The sequence below is a fragment of the Lycium ferocissimum genome, chromosome 4, assembly GCF_029784015.1.
Source record: "Lycium ferocissimum isolate CSIRO_LF1 chromosome 4, AGI_CSIRO_Lferr_CH_V1, whole genome shotgun sequence".
Classification (NCBI taxonomy): Eukaryota; Viridiplantae; Streptophyta; class Magnoliopsida; order Solanales; family Solanaceae; genus Lycium; species Lycium ferocissimum.
In genome coordinates, this window is record NC_081345.1 from 10989504 (window position 1) to 10995897 (window position 6394).

Consider the following 6394-nt stretch of genomic DNA (forward strand, 5'->3'; position numbering starts at 1 on the left):
TAAGAAAAAAAAAAGACCTTCGGTAGGTAATTTTTGGACAAAAAATGATTTTTTTCTTACTCCCCTTGTTTTAGAAATAGAAGTCCAATAAATTTTTTACCCTAAATAAAACGGTTGATTTAAAATAAAAGAATCTGTTGGTTTCGAAGGGAAAATGTGAAACAGTCTACTCATGATAAGGGTATAGTTAGGATCAAAGTAAATGGAGGGCAAATTTGAGACCAAAGTTTAAACAAGGGCAATTTTGCTCTCTTTCTCAAAGTTGAGGGGTATTTTTAACCCTTTTTCCTTTTAAGAGCGAGCAAGGACATTGTACTTGCGTCGATATATTACTTCAAAGTTCGTTTATGAGTAAGCAGACTTTTTTTTCCACTATAAAAACAAAATTTCAACGGTAAAAAAAAAGTTGACTTGTCTTTATTTGTTTGTAGTTTTTGGTCTGAGGTAGCCATAAGTTGAAGCAGACAATGGGACATGAGATTAGAGTCTACAGTGGCAAATTCTCAACAACTCTCGTTTGTTACACTTCTTTCGAGCTACTTCTTTGCTAAATGTGACATTTCTTCGATGAATCCATTTTAAGATTAATTGAAACTCACTAATCAACTTAATTTAGGAAACCTTGAGTTTCTTGCGGATAAAAGAAAATGGGCCAAGTTTGTCCTTTCTTGATCACAAAATATTGATGCAAATGATTCAGAAGTTATATTGTGTATTTGGTTTGTTTTAACGATAGGAGGAGGATGTGAAGTTTTGGCAATGCCTATTGATGATCTCAGAAGGATTAGTGATGGATTTGTATCGATGAAGTCCTGGCAGTGATAGAAATTCAACTTGCTGGTGCAATTGTTCATTGTTTGAATTTCATTTAGGATGAAATGAAGCTTGAGAGCAGTCATTTTGAGATTGGGGGATAGATGCATTGTCGTTGGAGGTTCTGGTGTTGAAGAATACCAATATTGCTACCGCCGGAACAATGACTCATTTTCAAAGTTCAGAGATAAATTTAGATCATTTCGCGTAGTTTAAAGACGAATCTGACCTTTTTTCCTTGTAAAAATTGGTTTTGTATTCTGAATAACCCTAGTACACATTATTTAGCTTGGTTTAAAGATGAATTTGACCTTTTTCCCTTCAACACCAGGCATTGTCGTTGGAGGTTATGGTGTTGAAGAATACCAATGTTCTTAGGAACAATGACTCTTTTTCAAAGTTCAGAGATAAATTTAGATCATTTCGTAGTTTAAAGATGAATTTGACCTTTTTTCCTTGTAAATATTAGTTTGCATTCTGAATAACCTTAGTACACATTATTTAGCTTGGTTTTAAACCTAGTACAATATTTACTTGGGAATAAACCTAGTACACAATATTTAGCTTGGTACTAAACCTAGTACAGAGTATTTACCTTGGGACAAACCTATACACAATATTTAGATCGGTCCAAATATGATCTTAAAAAATAGAAAATGACTTATTATGTGATAAATTTTAGATTGGACGACTTTGATATAACAAAATAAAAGAAAATAACTTTTACGGGATACATTTAACATTGAATGACCAGATAAAATTTACTTGTGAATATCCTCCGAACTGTAATCCTAAAACTTAGGCAAGATCCAACTGAGGTTGGAGTAGTGCATAGTAAATTCAGCTAACCTCATTGCACGTCGATTAATAGTGTGGTTTGATAGTGTTCAGTTGATGTCGCGCAGTGAAGCAGATACAATATTTTTTTAGACCGACTTCTTAGCATAAAATACAATGATTAATCACAAATTTGCAACCTCTGGGAAAATTAGGAAACATCCTTTCGCTAATTAGCATTTCTGGTTTATATGAACATATTGGAACCTTAGTGGGCGTTTGGACATAAAAATTGGGAAATTTGAAAAAAAAAAATATAGTATTTGATTTGAAGGTGAAAATGGTATTTGAAATTTGAAGTTGTGTTTGGACATGAATACAAATTGGAATTATTTTTAGATTTTTGTGTGTCCCAATATACGCCTCAAAATACTTATCATTTTTAAAAATCAAGATTAAATTAAGTAGCTTTCTCCGATTTTACCCTTACATCAATTAAGAGGGAGTACATCATCGATGGAGTAGGCATAGATATACAGAGTAATAATTATAATTATTGAGGACATATAACATGATGCAATATTTTAAGAGGGTAAAAAAGTCAAAATGCTTCCCTTATTAAGTGTGTGTAAATGAAAAACAAGACAACTATTTTGAGACGGAGTCAGTAATAATTTTATGTCCAAACATCTGAAAAAATTTCCGTAAAAAAAATGAAAAATATCCATGGCCATTTGGGGCACTTAATTTCAAAAGACTTCGTTTTTTTTCCATCCAATGCTGGAGGAGGAATCAGTCAATTTAATTTCAGATAGGTGCATTTTTGGAGTAAATTCCCTAAAAGGTCACTCATGTATTGAGAATTGCCTACTAACATCACTTTTGTTTGTTTTAGGATTAGAATATCACCCAACTATTACTACTTTCTTTAGAATATACTAAACACACAAAACCCTCCTTCTCTCCTAGTTGGCACTCCATGTCACATAAAATTCTATTTTTTTAATCATAAGTTTATCTACTTAACTCATCAAAACATTTTAATTCAACCCAACCCAAACCCATTTAACCAACCAACCCATGTCTGATACACATTTAATCCGGTTAGAAAATATTAAAGCTAACCTTTATATTCGATTTTCTTTACACCTAAATGATAGCTACCAGACAATTAAAATTGGAATGAAAAGATTGGTTTATCACAACAAATAAAGATTTTAATGGAAAAAGCAGTTGCTTCAATATGAAGGTGCTGCTAAAAGATCGGTTTCATTTCATTTAGTTGCTGCTGTGCGGAGAAGAAAATACATAAGTTGCCTGTACTAGCTGAACCTTGAAGGGAAACACTCGTGTGGGATTTTAGATTTGCCTCTACTTTAATATCTTCCTCAAAGCTCTCATACTCTCCCATTGATCAATATCCAAGAATAGATGGTGAGTCGTTATACAACAATAGTCAATAACTAATATAACTACGTACTACTACTATGAGTCCGCAACTTAAATGACCCAAAAAGTGGGTTTGGATACCAAAATAACTCAGTTAAAAAAAAAAAAAAAAAAAAAGTAACCAAACTACCCTTTGCGCACTAAATAGTGCGCAATAGAGGTTATATTTTTTTTGTATAATTTTAAAGTTCTCAAATTCACATTTTTTCCATACTTTGATCAAAGATTAGTCATGTTTCAAAACTCCAAAAATATGTAACAAAGTAAATTTAGCTCTCTTCTCTCTCTTCCAAAAATAAAAATAAAACCCTAAACCTAAACATCCATGGCCACGGCGGCTGGCGGCCAGCCACCTCCATCGGTGGTTGGTTGCCTTCTACCATATTACCAAAAACAACACCAGTACAAACAACACCAGTACACCAACTTTTAGTTATGCAAAAGCGTTACAACCATTTGAAAATGTAGAAGAGCTCAATCTTAAACCAATCACGTATTTGCATGGGGAACCTACGATTGCGTGGACAAAGAAGGAGTTTGAAGAATTCGTGCGATGTCAAAATTTAAAATATGCTCTAATAGCGAAATTCTCATATGGTCGACCTGATGTTCATGAACTGCAAACGATCCTACCAATTCAATTGGAGGTCAAAGGACGATGCACTGTTGGATTGTTAGAAGAAAGGCACATACTTATTCGGTTATCATTAATGGAGGACTATGCAAAACTTTCTACAGGGGCTTTTCAATTACATTCCAGAGGAAGGGTATATCCTGTTCATTTTCTTATATGGGATCCATGGTTTAATCTCGAGGAGGAAACAATTATTGCAGTAGCATGGATCTCTTTTCCTGGATTACCTACCAATCTTTTTGATAAAGAATTGATGTTCTCAATGGCCCGGGCAGTGGGCACACCACTAGTGATTGATAAAGCTACTAAGAATCAAACTAGACCAAGTTGTGCTCGGGTGAAAGTGGAAGTTAATCTGTAAAAGGAATTGCCAAAGAGGATACATATAAGTTGTGTAGATGAGGAGACTGGGGAGATAAAATCGAAATGGCAAAGAATACAATACGATTATCTTCCTAAATATTGCACAAATGGTAAATTACAAGGGCATGATGTGAATAGTTGTTGGGTGGTTCATCCAGAATTCCGGCCCAAAAAAGAGGAACCAAAGCCCGAGCCTATCAGTGTACCTGAGAATTCAAAGCAACAGAAAAATGATGAGCAGCAGGCTAAGCAAAAACAAAATCATGAGCAGAAGAAGGAGAATAACCAGAAGCAGAACAAGGAGAGTGGCAAAAATGGAAAACTTGCTCCGAAAGGGAAATATTCAAGCAATCAGGGAAACAATTTTAGTAAGGAATGGAATGTGGTGGAATGTGGTACAAAATAAGAAGAGGAAAAATATGAATAAGGAAGAGATGCAAAGAAATGGCTTGGCACAAAGCAGTGTTGGGGAAAAGATGCAGAAGGAGAATAACAATGGGCAACAAATCAATACAGGCAATAATTTTGAGGCTCTTACCACAGTAAAAGAAGATCAATCCATTGAGATCATTCATGTGCAGGAGGAAAAAAGAATAGAGGCAACAAAGCCAGGGGCAAAATCTGCTTCTGGTAAAAAGAAAGAAAATGCAATAGAAGTGGATGATCAGTTAGAAGAAGGGAGTAGTTCATGCAGTAAAATAGAGAACAAAGGGAACAAGGAAGAAAGCAGTAATACCAAGGAGACAACCAGCAACAATGAAACCAATGAGGAAATTTGTAGCAATAAGGTACAGCAACAAGAAATTAAAGGAAAAGTCAGTGATATGACAAGTCAAATCCAAGGTGAAGTATTGAAAGAGTTTGCTGGAAATTCTATGGCAAATCACAACATTCAGGTGCAGCAACATAATAAAGGGGAAATTTGTGGAGGAATAAATGCACCAGATGCAAAAGAAAATGTACAAACAGAGGATACTCATGAGAAAGAGTTTGTAAGAAATGATGTTGATCTTAATAAAGTGCCAGACAAACCTCCTGATTTGAGCAATGATCTAACAGTTGATGGGATACAGGATGCTGAAACATCAAATGGAGATAGCCAGTCAACTGATGGGAAAAAGGAAGGAGATGAGGATGCTGCACCATCAAATGACAATAATAAAGAGATAATCAGTGACACAAAGGACAACACAAAAGAGTTACAAGAGCAAGCATCAGAAGTAGATCCTGCAGAACAAACATTTACAAAAGAGAAGCAAAACAACATTGATATAGAGGATGATGAAGGGGTAGAAGATCATGCTACAATACAGGACATGCATCAGGCCATGAAGAAAGGAGATATATCACCAAAAGGAGATATATCACCAAAGCACCTTGCAAAGCTCAAAAAAGAGGCAAACAAGAAACATACAAGGGAGAAAAGTGTACCCCCAACATTCATTAGGGGTGTACAAACAAGGAAAACTGCTTCTAAATATAAATGTTCTCAATGAATAGTGCAATCATATGGAATATTAGATCTATTAACACTCAGCAAGCTTTTGAAAGAGTGGTGAGTTCAAACAAACAGAAAAATTTCAATTTTATTGCTCTTATGGAACCTTTTCAACATACAAGGCATATTGAGATGTACAAATTATGGGTGGGAATGGAAACTGCTTGGCATAATATTAATGGGAAAATTTAGTTGTTTGTAGCAGAGGGGTATCAAGTGGAGATTCAATTAGACACTAATCAGCTCTTATCTGTTAAGTTGACTTGTGTTGATGGAGGACAGGAGAGTATTATTACTCTGATTTATGCTAGCACTGATAGAGATACAAGGGTGGCATTGTGGAATGATTTGTACCATATCTCTTGTAACATTAATGCTCCTTGGCCTGTGGGAGGGGATTTTAATGTGATAGTGGATGAATGTGAGAAATATGGTGGGCTTGAAGTGCCATTTGTAGAAGTAGAAGATTTTAATCAGTGTATTAATATTTGTCAGCTTGTAGATTTTGGATTCAAAGGTAGCATGTACACATGGTGGAATGGGAGATCAGATGGGCAATGTATTTTCAAAAGGCTGGATAGGTGTCTTTCTAATCAAGAGTTCCAGGGATTATATCCTAATTGTGAAGTTGAACACCTTATCAAGCAAGGTTCTGACCATTCTCCTTTACTAATAACTTGTAAGGAGGACAGTAGGACCATTAAGAAGTCTTTCAGATTTTTAAATTTCTGGACTAAACATCCTAATTTTCTAGATGTTGTGAAAGAACATTGGGTTGGTTATCATGGTTCAGATCCTTTCTACATTTTCCATAGTAAGCTAAAGAAATTGAGTAAAGTATTGTCTAAATGGAGTAGAGA